The sequence below is a fragment of the Mytilus galloprovincialis genome, chromosome 9 (assembly GCF_965363235.1).
Source record: "Mytilus galloprovincialis chromosome 9, xbMytGall1.hap1.1, whole genome shotgun sequence".
Classification (NCBI taxonomy): domain Eukaryota; kingdom Metazoa; phylum Mollusca; class Bivalvia; order Mytilida; family Mytilidae; genus Mytilus; species Mytilus galloprovincialis.
Window position 1 is genome coordinate 63,336,927 of NC_134846.1, and position 16,937 is coordinate 63,353,863.

A 16,937-nucleotide genomic window follows, 5' to 3' on the forward strand; every position below is an offset into this window, starting at 1 on the left:
AAGGTAGCCATCGTTATATGTATTCAGATCTTATATATATATATATATAGAAAAAGTAATAATATCACTACAAAAGATATTTACGGACCACGTGCGTAGGGACGTACACGGCTATGGGGCGAAAGGACGTTCCCAATTTGGGGCGAATGGACCTTTTTAAACCGGAAGTGAAACTCTCGATACAAACAAACTTAGTTTGAAACTTGGAATCTTACACAGAGACAGATAGATAGCAGTAACTCAAATCGTTACGTAAAATGATCATAGAATGGGTTTAGAGTATACCAATTATAGTTAAGTACCCTACTGTTTTCGCGTGTTTCTACACCAGAACATCATTCAGATCACTTGATCGGAAAACTGATTGATTCAATGATTGATTGTTGGTTGTTTACGCCGCTCTTGTCCGAGGGTCGGTATACATATAAGAGTACAATGTATGGTTGAGATAAATCACAAAACATACTAAAATGTCAACAAGTTACCGGTCACAGCTAAAATATTTTGTAATTGTGATTATTATTTTGCTTTAACATTAAATTGTGAATTGATTTTGTTAAGCTATTACTAAAATGTGATAATGAAACACTTGTTAAGATTTACTCTTTGAGTTGTAGCACAATGTTGAGAAGAACAGCAAGGAAACGTAAAGCAAAGGGACAGGAAATTACTCTCCCGAGGAACGCCACTACAAGGGCCGAAATACTTGCAACAGGACACCAGACACAGACATCCATGACAAGGCCACCAACATTTTCGACAGCTATGTCTACATCTGGACCTATCCCTTACACAACCAACGTAGGATCTGTCACATCACTACATTTAGGTGCCAATGATGCAACTGCTAGCCAACAGAGCTCCACATCAGCAGATACACACACTGTGTCAAGCCACACACACCTCACAGACAATAACGTACCCATGCAAAATGCAGGTAATCAGTTTATTAACTTGACACCTACATGTTCATCCAATACTAGTATACCACAAATGTATATCCCACAGCAAATATACGGGGTAAATACTGATATTGCAATAAATGTACCACAAAATATAAAAGACAAAATTTATAAAAGTGAATATATAGATTTGGCTGTTTTATTAGCACAAAACATGACATCAGATTCAAACACGCAAAAGTTAGTGGTACAAAATGGGCAATTTGTCATGCAGTCTGCTCCAAACCTGTCAAAAATCTTTGGTATTGAGGTATGGACATCCGCCTTTATAATATTTACAAGCATTTATTGCAATCTTCATCCTGGAAGATTTCAGGAGTTGCTCAAATACATGAGTACAATACGTTTAGGTGCCAAGCGTTGTAATAATTTAGGTTGGAAGCATTATGATGAACAATTTCGTTTGCGTAAAGCCTTCGACCCTACTGGTTCCTGGGCTACAGTTGATTCTGAATTATGGTTGATATACATTAATGGTAGTACGGAGAACAAAAATGGTAGTACTTCAGTTAACTTGAACACAGTGTCTAACTTGAAATGTTATACTTTTAATTATGAGGGTAGTTGTTTTAAACAATCTTGTTTTTATAAGCATGTTTGCATGCGTTGTGGTGCAGGTCATCCTGTTATAACCTGCCCAAATGGGCAGACATTGGCTTTGCATAATCAAAGACCTACTTATGCTAATCCAAGATTCAGGTCACCTAGACCTCAAAGCAGATATAATTTTTCATTTAGGCAACCTGGTTCAAACCCACGACAGAGACCTGCTAACGCTTTTATGGGACATGGGGCATACCCCCATAAGAATTAAATGTTTAGAAGCTTGTTTGGTAAGTTACCCTGACAAAGTGGTTGCTGCTGAAATTTTATTTGGTTTTTCTCATGGTTTCAGACTCCAGTATACAGGCCCTCGCATTCATTCTTTTTCAAAAAATTTAATTTCAGCTGTACAAAATAGTGATGCAGTTTTACACAAGTTGCAAGATGAGGTGAAGCGTGGTAGAATGTTAGGGCCTTTCAAAGTTATGCCCATTTCAACCCTCCGTATAAATCCTATAGGTCTTGTGCCTAAATCAGACAGTAGTTGGAGACTTATAACAAATTTATCGTTCCCGCCAGGTGAAAGTGTAAATTCATATATTGATCAAGTATATTGCAAGGTGAATTACACTTCTTTAGACACTATTTTAGAAAAAATTTATGAATGCGGTTTGTCATCAGAACTGGCTAGAATTGATGTTAAGTCAGCTTTTCGGAATTTGATAGTAAATCCTGCTGATTTTGATTTGCTTGGAATTAAATTCAATGACCACTTTTACATCGACAAATCTCTTCCTTTTGGATGTTCTATATCGTGTAATTTATTTGAAAAGTTTGCAACGTTCCTTCAGTGGCTTGTTGAAGAACGTAGTAAGTTACATTCAGTTGATCATTACTTAGATGACTTTATTTTTATTGGTGCCAAATCAACTGGCCATTGTGGTATTTTAATGGAAGCTTTTAGCAAGGTTTGTAATGAATTGGGGGTTCCTATTGCAGAAAACAAAACAATTGGACCTGATACAGTCATCCCCTTTTTGGGTTTTGTAATTGATACTGTTCGTATGATGGTTATTATTCCCCAAGAGAAATTGGAAAAACTGCAGTCTGAGTTGAGTTCTTTATTGCAGAAGAAAAAGATAATGTTGAGAGAGCTGGAATCTATCACAGGTTTAATGTCTTTTTGTTCAAGGGCAATTCCTTCTTCCCGTGCTTTTATACGTAGGTTTTATGATCTCATTGCATCAGTCAAGTGTAAAAAGCATCACTATAAGGTTAGATTAAATAAAGAGGTTAAAGCTGACGCTATGCTTTGGTTACAATTTTTAAACATTTTTAATGGTCAGTGTTTTTTCCCTGAAAGAGTTTGGTCATCAAATGATATTCTACAGCTTTTCACAGATAGTTCTGGCAATCAATATTTAGGTTGTGGAGCTTTCTTTAATGGTAAGTGGTCTCAGTTTAAGTGGCCTCAAATTTGGTGTTCATCACCCATATTGAAAAATTTGGCTTTGCTTGAGTTGATTCCTGTTATTCTTGCTTTGTATTTATGGGGGAAATTGTTGCGTAATAAGAAAATTCGCTTCAATATAGACAACTTAGCTCTAGTGAGTATAGTTAACAAGAGAACTTCTAAGGACAAGCAAATAATGAATCTTATTCGTCCCCTGGTGTTGTTAACCATGCTTAATAACTCTCAGTTTACTGCTGTGCATATAAAGGGTTCTGAGAATAAAATAGCCGATGCCATTTCTCGTTTTCAGATGGATCGTTTCAGATGTTTGGCCCCAACAGCAGATATTTACCCTGCTCCAATTCCACTGGAATTTATGAATGTTATTTTAGACCTTTAGTAAGCAGTTTGATTGAAAGTTCCATAGCACCCAGTACATTGCAGATATACCAAAGAGGGCAAGCACTTTTTTATGAGTTTAGATCTCTCTATGGTTTAATGAATATGTGGCCTATTCCTCTTTGTGAGTTGTTAAGTTTTATTGCTTACTTGTTCAAGAAAAAATTAGCGCATTCAACTATTAATTGTTACGTTACTGGACTGGGATTTTTTAGTAAGGCAAACAATTATGAGGACATTACACAAAAATTTGTAGTTCGGAAGCTGTTAGAAGGTATAAAACGCTCAAGGCCTAAGAAAAATGATTTACGTTTACCAATAACCAGAGATATGCTGAAATCTATTATTTTTTCTTTAGATTGTGTTTGTAAAAGTCGCTTTGAATTAAGTTTATTTAAAGCTGCCTTTTCACTAGCTTTTCATGGTTTATTTAGGGTAGGAGAATTGGTTGTTACTAATAGTTTACAGAGCCATACATTACAGTTATCAGACATACATATTTTAAGTGGTTTGCTTCAGGTGTGCATTCCTTCTTCCAAAACAGACCAGTTGGGTAAAGGTTCAAACATTTGGATTTATCCTCAGTCAGATTTGAACATTTGTCCTGTTAATTTGGTTAGCGAGTTTATTAAGTTGAGACCCCCAGTTTTAGGTCCTCTTTTTTGTCATTTTGATGGTAGTCCTTTATCTAGGTATCAGTTTGTGAGTTTATTAAAAAAGGCTATTGATTTGTCTGGTATTGATCAAACTAGATATAGTTCCCATTCTTTTCGTATTGGTGCAGCAACCACCTTGTCAATGGATGGGGTATCAGATAGTGAAATAATGCGGTTGGGTCGCTGGAGTTCCAATGCTTACAAGGGTTACATAAGAATTTAGTATCATTTATTTGCCTTAAGTAGTTGATTGTATTTGTATTATATATAGGTATTGTAGGTGATCCTGTAAATGTCTGGATAGTAGGATCATCTATAGTCAAGCACGCTTTTGTGACAGCTCGTGATCGGCCTGGTGGGGTAAACTTAGGTCTAGGTCGATTGAATGCCTCATTTTGGTGGCAAGGCAAGGGTGGCATGATAGTGAGGCATGTTAAAGCTCAGCTAAGAACAATGAAAAAATATGAGGATCCACCACAATTTTTATTATTACATGTAGGGGGTAATGACTTGGGTAATTCCAAAGTGGGGTTTTTGCGTAACGAAATAAAGAACATGATTCGATGGATAATGAAGGAGTTTCCCACCTCTAAGTTGGTATGGTCTCAAATTTTGACCAGGTTGAAATGGCGTTATTCTAATGACCACAAAGCAATGGACTTGTGTCGCTATAGGATAAACAACTCTATTGCCGCCTTTATAGTTAGCTGTGGGGGTTACTACGTTAAACATCCAGATATTCATGCAGATCAAAAATTTTTTCAATCGGATGGTGTCCACTTGTCATCCTTAGGAAATGAATTGTGGCTGAACGTATTACAGGGTGCAATGGAACATTTTATTCAAAACAAGGACTGTGCTTCCACTTTTCCTTGTTAGTTATATATTATAGGATATACAAATAAAGTTACAATCATTACATGTATATGATATACAATTATAGTTACAATCAATATATGATATGCAAATATAGTACATCAATATATGATATACAATTACAGATACTATTAATTTAGAATATACTTATACAGATACTATCATATATGTTATACACATACGTTACAACCTATATATGATATAATAATACAGATACAATCATCTATATGTATATAGGACTTGTTGTTGTTTTGGTTAATTTTGTATGTTTCTTTTACTTGTGTTTGTAAATATTTTTCCATACAATTGTTCGATAAAATCAAGAGATTATCTATCATAATTATCTGGTTCACAGCTTTGCAGCGAACCGCCCTTTTTATGGCGGTTGACAGAGTCTCTGTTTTCCTCCGTCAATGTGGCAGAATTCGCTGCATAGAATCTTAATTTTAACTATGACATTTTAGGTTTTTGGATAATACAGACTACACTTGTGTATCCCACGGTGTTTTCTAAATTTGAAGCACCCGTGTATCCCACGGTGCACCTTTACATTTTAATATATCTATCTATCTATCTATCTACAAGGTTGCCATATTATCTTCGGGTAACCAATCATTTATCTATCTACATATACATCTATCTATCTACATATATATATATTATATGAATCTATATTATGAATAAAAGCTGTGGCCAGATATCGCCAATCCATATATGCATTTTGTTTTAATGGCACCATCTGAGATAATGGAATTTAAGTTAATAGACTTAAATTCAGTTATCGCTGGGGCCTCTGTCAGATAGTGTTTCCTTTTTTAGCTTTACCAATATGAGTGACGTAATATTCTGTGACGTAATTAAGTCTTTTACAGAAATTCCAAGGAAGCAAGCTGTAAATTTGTATTGTTAGCGGAAAATTTGTAACCCGCCCTCCCACTCCTTTTTGTGTGAGATACTGCTCTTTTGCATTTATTTTTCAGGTTTCTGTCCGTGGCAGTGGTAATCCAGTTTAGACAAGGATGATCTTGACTCGTTTGCTGTTCAGACTAAAGACTTTATTTGAACTTTAAGCCTCATAAATAGATTCCCGTAAATGGCAGAATTCGCTGCATAGAATCTTAATTTTAACTATGACATTTTAGGTTTTTGGATAATACAGACTACACTTGTGTATCCCACGGTGTTTTCTAAATTTGAAGCACCCGTGTATCCCACGGTGCACCTTTACATTTTAATATATCTATCTATCTATCTACAAGGTTGCCATATTATCTTCGGGTAACCAATCATTTATCTATCTACATATACATCTATCTATCTACATATATATATATTATATGAATCTATATTATGAATAAAAGCAGTGGCCAGATATCGCCAATCCATATATGCATTTTGTTTTAATGGCACCATCTGAGATAATTGTGTAACGTTCATACATTGCGGTTTTTACATGATAGTGGGTTAAAGCAGTCATACTTACTTTCTTGTGAACACTTAATTAACTTCATCGTATATAACGTTCATACAGATTTATGACTTTTTGTGTAAATATTTTATCATCTGTAAATATTTCTTGGTTATTCAGTGAATCTTGGCTGGGAATGACACATTTTGATATAATGATACATGTTGTACGTACAAACAATAACATGATATTGACATTTCTACGACAGAAGAGTTAAAATTGGAATTTCTATTCAACTGAGCGAAAATGGACTTAAAAATATACTGTTGGCCAACTGTTATTTGTTAAAAATATTCTGTCAATTAAAAACAAATGTGCTTTTGCAAAATTTAAATGTGGGGTAGCTCCACTAAAAAAATAGAAACTGGAAAGTATGAAAGAAAAGAAATCCACGAGATGACATGTGTTGTAGCTCTACTATTGAAGATGAACTTCATGTCATTCTAAAATGCCCATTATATGTAGTTTTAAGACAAATATTATACATTTTAATGAACATTTTAACCTATAATTATCAGATAGCGAAAATTTTATATTTCTATTTAATAACGGCAATGTTGCTGCTATAGTCGCCAAAAACACCAACAATATTTTATTGAAAAGAAACTATACAAATCCTTGGTTGTAAATCCTAGGCTGGATTATAATTCTCCGCTTTTTTGGCAAATTCATATGCTACTAAGATATTTTCAAATATTTAAGTTTTGATAAATACCATTATAAATATCATTGTTGTCTTAGTTTCTGATGGTCACATGCACGTTATGTTATTCCATTGAGAAAATACAATATACAAGATTGTCGGGTAAATGTGGATTGCGGATAAAAATGTTAAATGTCAAACTTGAATTAACAAATTAAACTGAGGCGAATTAACACGAATATGTATATTCTCTTCAACAGTGTTTGAATTCTCTGTTCTGAATTTCATTTAAACTAAGCTTAAATGTTTTGTGGAGCATTGAATAAAAATAAACATTATATATATTTGAAGGCATTATTTTAATTAAACAAATATAAGATCACGCAAATATATCATGTATTATTTTAAATTGAGGAACTTTTAAAACTTGAAATTGGATTTACAAGTTTAAGATATAATCTTGTTTTTTTTTTTTTTTTCCTTTTTTTTTTTTTTTTTTATAAAATAGTTATATATATGGTATTATCATAACAAGTCTTTATTTTAATGGAATAAACATGGAACACTTTCACGGATTCATTTCATGGTTGCCTATCAATGACACCGTTTTTAATGTATGTCTAAAAGATTATTATCCGAAAAAATAATTCACAATAATACGTTGTTACTGAATAGGTTGGTCCCCTCCTTAAAACTGAGATTATTATTTTTAACATCAAACTATATCGTATGGTGGAAAGACCTTCAATTGTTCTAGTTACATTTGTCATGTTTTCCCTTTCCTGTTGACGGAAATTTAATCATAAAAATCTTAATTCTTTACTTCAAAACACTTGTTTCCAAAGTCATGATATTTATCAGTTTCCTTATACAATCGTTTTTTGTGTATATATACAATGCCACTAAGGACTAGAAGGAGTGCTGTTATATGTATTATTTTTATATATCATGTTAGAGATTGATATTTAATGCATAAATTTCAAATTTTACAGAAAAATAATCATAAATAAACGAGATATTCAACATTATTTAGACACGTGCTGGTTTTTCTTTGATATGCCGAAAATCAATGAACCGATTGGCACGTGCCAAATAACATAGCAACTGATTAAACAATGACGATCTTTTTTATTCTAAGTAATTTAAAACAATTGTATCGAAAAGATTTATGCTTCAAATATTTATAATTAAATGTGTTGTTCTTATTAAAAATGATGAAAAGGACAAATAGTTTTGTTGTTGTTTTATTTCTTTCCCAACAAAATTGTTTGCCATAGGAGCACGACTTTGATGTGTGCTAACTTATAAGTAAGAGTGTGGTCAGCTTGTTAAAATGTTTATGTAAGATATACGACGACAAAAGGAATATATATATTTATAAGTGTTTTGTTTTTATTTTAACTCCGACAAAGATGCTTGTATATATACAAATGGTTTCACTAAAAATGTGAGTAAATTCTGAAATCCATCATAAGAAACAACTATGTTAAGTTTCATGAAATGGAGAAGCGGTTCTCAAGTTTCAGTGGGACATGCGGACGGACGGACATTTTTGACGGGCGTATAAAAAAAGCGTAGTGCGCCCGTATGTCAGAAGGAAATCTGATTTGTATGGGTTTTTTTTCGAGTATACATACCACCCGTTGTCACTTTCACCTGACGTACAAATCACACATTGTTATTACGGCCGTTATTTCCACCTGGACACAGGACTTATATAATATATATATTACGTAATAATAACGGATATAGTAAAGTCGAAAAAGCGAGACTAAGCGATCCTACATTCCGTCGGCGTCGGCGGCGTCTACAAATATTCACTCTGTGGTTAAAGTTTTTGATATTTTAATGACCGTTTCTTAAACTATCCTGGAACTCTATTAAACTTGGACAAAAGCTTTATTATTCTTGCTTCTACATGTAGCGTTACTTAATTTGTTCCTTTAATGAGATCATCATTTACCATTATACAATGATATGAATAGTTTGTGGACCCGTATGTATTAAGGGAATGATACTCAATCGTACGTATAAAAACAAATCTTTCGTGTATTTCCCATTTCACAGTCCTACATGTATATTGAATTTTACTCACAACTCAGTAAGTTGATACCAGCGCGGGGTACATGTATGCTTAAACCTCTTATTCTAGATGTCAGGTAACTTTCTTGTGTTTATGTTCATATGTTGGATTGCTGTCTGATTGACGAATACCCGTCATTTTATATATTTAGATTTTTTTAAATTTGTTTTTTAGGGATGCACCCAGTTGCACCTTTTCATTTAAGATATATTTCCGTGACGTAACCTCGAAAGATTAGTCACATCACTAAAACAATAAGGGAAATGAAACTTCTTCTCGCATGTTGCACTTTCGGTAATAATTCTCTTCGACAAAATACTGCCTTGAACTCAATTTTGGTATAAATATAAAGAAGCCACAATTTGGTTCTGAAATGGATATTTTTGTAAACACTAAAAGCTAGGTATCCCTTAATTGATATAGGCTCTTAAATTCGGCAATGTTTAGAGACAGTGCTAGGGCTGTAAGCAAGTCAAGGTCGCTAAACTCTCATTATCCGTTTAGAGATTTTCTGAAAATACAATGGCTTTTGCCTTATTCGAAACTAAAACATTAGCAAATATAACTGGTAGCCTTCGGTTGTCAATTAAAATTGAGAAAGGAAATGGTGAATATGTCAAAGCGACAACCACCCGACCATAGAGCAAACAACAGCCGAAGGCAACCAATGGGTCTTCAATGTAGCGAGAATTCCCGCACCCGTAGGTGTCCTTCAGCTGGCCCCTAAAATATGCATAATAGTACAGTGATAATGGACGTCATACTAAACTCCGAATTATACACAAGAAACTAAAATTTAAAATCATACAAGACTAACAAAGGCCAGAGGCTCCTGACTTGGGACAGGCGCAAAATTGCGGCGGGGTTAAACATGTTTATGAGATCTCAACCCTCCCCCTATACCTCTAGCCAATGTAGAAAAGTAAAAGAATAACAATACGCACATTAAAATTCAGTTCAAGAGAAGTCCGAGTCTGATGTCAAAAGATGTAACAAAAGAAAATAAATAAAATGACAATAATACATAAATAACAACAGACTACTAGCAGTTAACTGACATGCCAGCTCCAGACCTCAATTAAACTGATTGAAAGATTATGTCTTCATCATATGAATATCAGGTACAATCCCTCCCGTTAGGGGTTTAGTATCATACTATCATAAAATATATGAGAAGAACATAACCCGTGTCATGCCAACAACTGTTTTTTTATAAATAAATGTGTTTAGTTCCGATGCAAAGACCCTATCAGTGAATCAATGTTAAAGCCAAAATATGCAATCTTTAATGACCTGACAACAGTATCGTAACTATATCCCCTTTTAATAAGTCTATTTAAAGGTTTTGTTAGTTTCTGAGGAGAATACTGACATTTTTGTGCTTTATAAAGAATATTTCCATAAAATTTTGGATGTGAAATACCTGAACGTATAAGATGTCTGAATTGTTCTTTTCGGGTTGTTGCCTCTTTGACATATTGCCGATTTTCATTCTTAGTTTTAAAATAACTAAAAATACTATTTACAATTGTCAGTTCAAAATACATTTAAGAAGTCAGTGCGTTGCTACATGTTATATTCTACTGAATTTACTATATCCGTTATTATTACGTAATATATATATTATATAAGTCTTGTGTCCAGGTGGAAATAACGGCCGTAATAACAATGTGTGATTTGTACGTCAGGTGAAAGTGACAACGGGAGGTATGTATACTAAAATGTTTATCGTCTTCCATTATACACGAGGGTGTGAATGGGGGTTTATAGAAGGAAATTATAGACAAAAAAAATACAAAAAATAACCAGACAAATAGAAAAGAAAATTATGAGGTACTAGAATATATGGAATAAAGAATGATCGGCAAAAGGTAAAACGAATTATAAAACAAATTACCTAAAATTATAAAGTAAGTTATAATGAATCCCAATTCAGACCCTCATGATCTGACATTTAAAGCTTTAAGACATTTATGGGCATGCGATACAGTTTTAGACCGATAGTGATTTTTTTTACAAAATCAATTTGTACATGTGTATATGTGCTAAAAATTATATCTTCATGTGCTAAATTTAAAAGACAAATGGGTTTGAATTATTCGACATTTACTTAATATTTCGGTTTCTTGGACATTTCTGTCCTTTGAGCAGACACCCTTAACATTTTATGTTTCAAAATATTAAGATATGCAGATTTCGGTAAAGAGATAAGGAATATCTTCGTTACAAAATTGGGTTCTTACTACATTTGTGTAGCAATTCTTTGTTAAAATTGATTTTTGTTAAAAGAAATTGATTTAAGAAAAAAACGGTATTTTTTGTTGAATATTTATCTAGTTAAACAAAGTCGTTAATTTCTTCATAATAGTTGGAACAAAAATCTCCATACGGTATCAAGCCAAATTTCTAAAAAGAAGGGACATATGCTCTTAAGCTAATGGTTAAATCTCGAAAAAATGTTAAAATGCTAAAAGTTTTTTGAAGAAAGAGTTTAATGTCTGCTATTTTAGATTAATTCTGCGAAATGTTTTTGTCTGCAAAAACATAAAACAGAGAGATAAAGAGAATCACAACTAATTGAATAAAATGCATTGAAATGGAGAATGTGTCAAAGAGACAACAATCCAACCAAAGAGCAGAAAATGGTGCGTCTAAACACGGCTAAGGACTCCTAAGTGAACTAATATGTTATAATATGCTACTAAGGACTAAAAGAGCGATGTGCAATGTAAACAAATTTCTTATCTAGATAGAGATTGATATTTAATGCATTCAAGATTCAAGATTCAAAGTTTTATTTAGAGTCGATATTCAATAAACTACATAACACAAGCTCTAGTGAGCTTTTCAAATCGACTTAATAACAAAATACAATACACACACACAATACAATACACACATACAAAAGTATATATTCATATTTAATCAATAAAAGATCACAAATAATAATTAAACAATGCCTGTGCCGGTTTTCGTTAATTTTTTCCGAAAATCATTGAACTATAAGACACGTGTCAAATTACATTACTGATAACACTATTACCTTAAAAAATGAAGAAAAAAAATAATTATTTATAGAGGAAAATTACCCAGACATTTAGATATATTTACCATAAAATATGTTTTTAATTTTTTTAAAAATCATTTAATATGCATCGGTTTATGATTTAATGTTAAGCTGTTTTTTTGGTTTTTTTTTCAGGAAGGAAAATAATGTTTGCATCGAGAAAAATAGCCCCTCCCCTATAAATAATCATTAATTTACCTAAGTGGGGGCTTAAATTTGGACACCGATTGCGAGGCCTGACTGCCATAAACAACAGATTACGAACAGCAAACAGTGGATACACCAATTGATATGTATGAAAGACAACGACGGACACAAAATGATTGCACTGAATAATTTCAACTACCATTGAGATAGATTTTTTCAAATCTCCTTATCAAATTAGACAAGCATTTAAAAAAAAACCTTGGGATATCTATTACCGTTTGGTTTCAAATTGGAATTAAAAATTGCATTTTCCCAAAGAGTTTTAGATAAAACCCAGTGAATCTCACCTCCTAGAAATTTGAGTGTCAGGATGTTTGAAAATATGTATAAATTTTCTTACATACTTGAAATTGTATAAGGAATATAAACACATTCAGTATGATTACTGTACAAACAAACAACAGACACCAATTGTGTCTTATATTGTTTAAGTCATTTTTACTGAGAGAAAAATTTGATTAATTGATTATACAGTGGTTGTTTAAACGTCCAGTGGCAAAAATTTCATGCATATTCAGGACGAAAAGTCGTTTCAGAAGTATATTATGAAGTATTTGGTATTACAAATGTTTAAATTTTCTAATTATTTGGTAAATGTCATTTTCTTAGGTAGTTCTAATTAATTTGTACGAATCAAATTTTTCTGACAAAATAATATCTTTTGCTCTAAATTAACACATACGATTCTGATAACAATGGATAATATAAGGAACTTTGTAACATAAAAAAAAAGAGATTATGATTGTTTAATCAGTTGTTATGTCAGTTCGCTCGTGTCAGTCGGATCACTGATTTTCGGCAATATCAAGGAAAAACCGACACGTTCTAAATATTGTCAACTACTCATTTATTAATTATAACCTAATATGTCCTGTTGATAAGTATATAGGTACAGAACTACAAAAATTTGCAGTGCATGTTAACATAAAAGAATCAAATAATTTCTGCTATGCTTGTAGTGAATACGAAAACAGCTTACAATATTTTTTAGATATAATCGTTTATAAAATTTAACCGTCAAAGTGAAAAAATATATAACATGAAAATAAAAATACATAGATCATTCATTTATTTGCAATCAATTATATCAAACATGTAGTTGAAATAATTTCTAGAACCAGTCACTCTGTGTAGATATAATGCGTCGGACATTGTATGCATAAAAATAAAATTTAGATTTTTAACTGTATGAAATAAAATTAGTAAGGGTTTCGCGGAACACAATGTCTCGCCTTCGTTTGCCGTAGACACTATATTTTGATTGTTATGGGCTTCTGTCCAAGTTCACAAATATTTCCGGTGCCTATAAAATAGCCGATTTTAATTAAGTTATTTGAATCTGAGCTGGCAAAATAGCATATTATCTATTATGCTGGTATCGGCAAAACAGCTACAAGTATTGCCTTTAATGAAAATGCATATCAATTTTAAATACTATTCTAAATAAAATAGCTTTGAGAATCGTGTAAAAAGCGTTCGTTGTTCAGTCGTCAATGAATCATTCAACGTGTGTATCGTGTATTTATCATTCATCGTGCATCGTGCGTGTATCGTGCGTTCATCATTCATCATTCATTTTGCGTTAATCCTCCGTGTATCGCTCATCGCTCATCGTGCGTGTATCGTGTATCGTGCGTGTATCGTGCATTCACCGTGCGTGTATCGTGCGTGTTGTCAGTTTGAATTTTAGAAGGTCTGTATGATCCAGCGATTTTCATGTATTGATTTACATGTAAATTAATCAAAATATTTCTCTAAATTTTCGGATGAATATATATGTAGCACAAGCTTTAAACATGCCGAAGCTTTCGTTTTTGGATTCTAGTAACATAGATGCGTCTGCTAGTACGATTGTATATGTTGTATACACTAAAAGTCATTTCCACGCATCCGACAAACAGACGCATTTGAAATTACTCATTATATTTCAAGGACTGTAGATGACTTTTTAATTCTAAATAAAATCAACAATTCTAAACTGCCGTTTTCATTTTAAAATCTGAGGATGAAACTAGAACATATGCAACTATTCCAGTCATAATTACGTTCTTCTTCTTCTGTTTGTATTGCCTTCCTTTAAGGAACACCAAGAATATCTTGTCATGAATGTTATTTACACTATCTACATATCTCCAATTCTCCTTACAGAATGTTTTATATATACACAAGCATACACGACCCACTTTTCCACTTTTATCAATTAATTTTTAAAATCAAAAAAAATTATTTAAATTGTCTTTAGTGGAATTTTATATAGTTAACTTTAAATTTTAAAAGACTACATTGCCAATATCTCCAGCAATCAGATTTATAAGGTCACTGTTCATTTACATGTATCACTACCACATTGTTTATTGGGCACTTTTGCTGTCTTTTCTAGCAGTTTCAGTCTCATTAAATATAGTTGATGACATAACACACTTGATAACTTTGTAATAGCATTTTGTTGATCCACACTAAAATATTTGCTAAAATTTGTACAGTCTAAAATTAGCAGAAGAATCGCATCTTTGTTTCATAGCTCGGACCACTTGCTTTCACCAATCACATTGATAACCTCTATTTTGAGACGGTTATAATATATTTGTCTAGTTGAAAATAAGGCGGGACAATCAAGAATGATGTGCATTAGATCTTCGGAATATATTGTGCACAGTTTACAAATCTGATCTGAATGTTCTACTAGTATGTTGTACTTGTGTTTGATAACTTGTGTCATAAATGTTCCAGTAAGCATTCTTGCTTTTGTAATGCCCATTTTAACCTCAGATACCATAGAACGCAACGATTTCCATATTATATGGGGCTTTCCAACAGCCAAATCTTTTGTATTGATATATTTCAGAGTTGATTTTTTGACAGACTCAGCCACTAATATATTAGTCCATGTTTTCTGGATTGCACTTTTACATTGATGTTTGAACGCTAATTTTGAAGGTTGTTCTGCCATTAGAGTATAAATTTTCGGCAACTTGTACTGTTCAAGAATATCCTGTATTCGACCAAAAAAGCTTTCTTGATTTTCACCGTTTACAGCCAATTGTCTCATCATGAGGTTCTTCAGAGTAGAGTTATTACAGGAGATAATGTTATATAGAAGGCTTAAAAACCACTGCTTTGGTCTTTTTGGGGTGAATTGAAACTCTGTTTTGCACAGCATGTCTATGTAAGGTTTATAACATACATTGTAGTTCGTTTGGATTTGAGGACAAGAGAGCGATATCGTCCGCACATGTAGGACATCCAAGATAAACATTGCCCATCCTGAAACCTAGTCTTGTTTCCTGTAATTCCATCAGTAAATTGTTGTTATAAATTTTATACAGTAATGGAGACAAAATTCCACCTTGTCTCACTCCCTGTAGTATATTAAATTTCGGACTTATTGCACCGGCCCATCTGACTTTTGAGGTCATACCATCATATAGATCTCTAACGATTGTCCAAATTTTAGGGTGGACACCTATTTAATACAACTTATCCAAAACAATTACATGGCTGACAACATCAAACGCTTTCATACTATCAACAGTGATGAGACATAATGGAATTAATGGTGTAAGTTTGCTTTCGCATTTTGCTTCGGAGACTATTAGTGCTGCTAAGATCATGGAAACTCCTTTCGTGAAACCAAATTGAAGTGGACTCTGTTTGTTATCAAAATGTTTTTCAATTTTTGGTAATAACACACATTCAAAAAGTTTGGTAAAGACCGGCGATACAGTTATACCTCTATAATTATCCAGAATCGACGGATCTTTCAGTTTTTTCAAAATTGGTGTAAGTATTCCAGACTTTAATATTTCTGGAAAGCTACCGAAGCTTAAAATAGAATTAAATGTTGTTGTGATACTTGGTAACAAAATGTCCCCAGAGGCTTTCAATTGTTCTGAACATATCTCAAATTCATCAGTAGCTTTACCAGTATGTAAATGTTTTATGCCATTTTGAATTTCCATTTCTGTAAATGGTTCCAGCGGGTCATCAGCGCTATTACAAAATTCAGTTATGAGTTTATGACGGATAGTGCAGAGCTCAAGATATTTTTCATCATACCCATTGTCCTTTGGGATTCCTAAATCTTCAAAATATTTCAGAAAACATTCTCTCTGTTCGTCTGGGTCATTCACTTCAGTGTTGCCCTCTTGTAAATAAGGTGTTTTAACGACTGACTTTCCTCTGTTCCTTCGAATTAAGCGGTGGAACAATTCAGTGGTAGGATTTTCCATAATTTGATTATAGAGATCTTGCCTGTCTGTATACTTTTCCAAACGGAATTGACGACGAAGCTCTCTTTGAGCAGTAATTTTTTGTTGTTTAAGTGGGCCCTCTGGCTTTCCTTTTTCGCACCACTCTCTGTACAATTTGTGACAGTTAGTTATCAACATTCTCGCTGCTGGTGAGGCCTTCCACTTTGGGCCTTTAAGATAGATAATCTTCCTTGGCGTTGATGCTTTTGTGGCTTTTTGCAAGATTGACATTAATATTTCAATAGTTGGATCTGAGCTTATTTTGCTACAACTGTTTTCAAGTTCAAGACGAAGAGTGTTCTGAAAAGTATGAATATCCATTTTCTTCCA

The 16,937-nt window shown here is 33.1% G+C and overlaps 1 protein-coding gene and 1 long non-coding RNA gene across 2 annotated transcripts in view; one reads left to right on the plus strand and one right to left on the minus strand.

Annotated features, from left to right (window-relative positions):
- The window catches only part of LOC143045583 (uncharacterized), a 45,051-nt gene that overhangs the window by 7,317 nt on the left and 20,797 nt on the right, over positions 1–16,937 (minus strand). The gene's annotated exons all lie outside the window — the stretch shown is intronic.
- LOC143045582 (uncharacterized) lies at positions 69–5,602 on the plus strand. The gene is made up of 2 exons (XR_012968979.1): positions 69–937; positions 4,294–5,602. It is a non-coding gene; the product is annotated as an uncharacterized LOC143045582 (long non-coding RNA).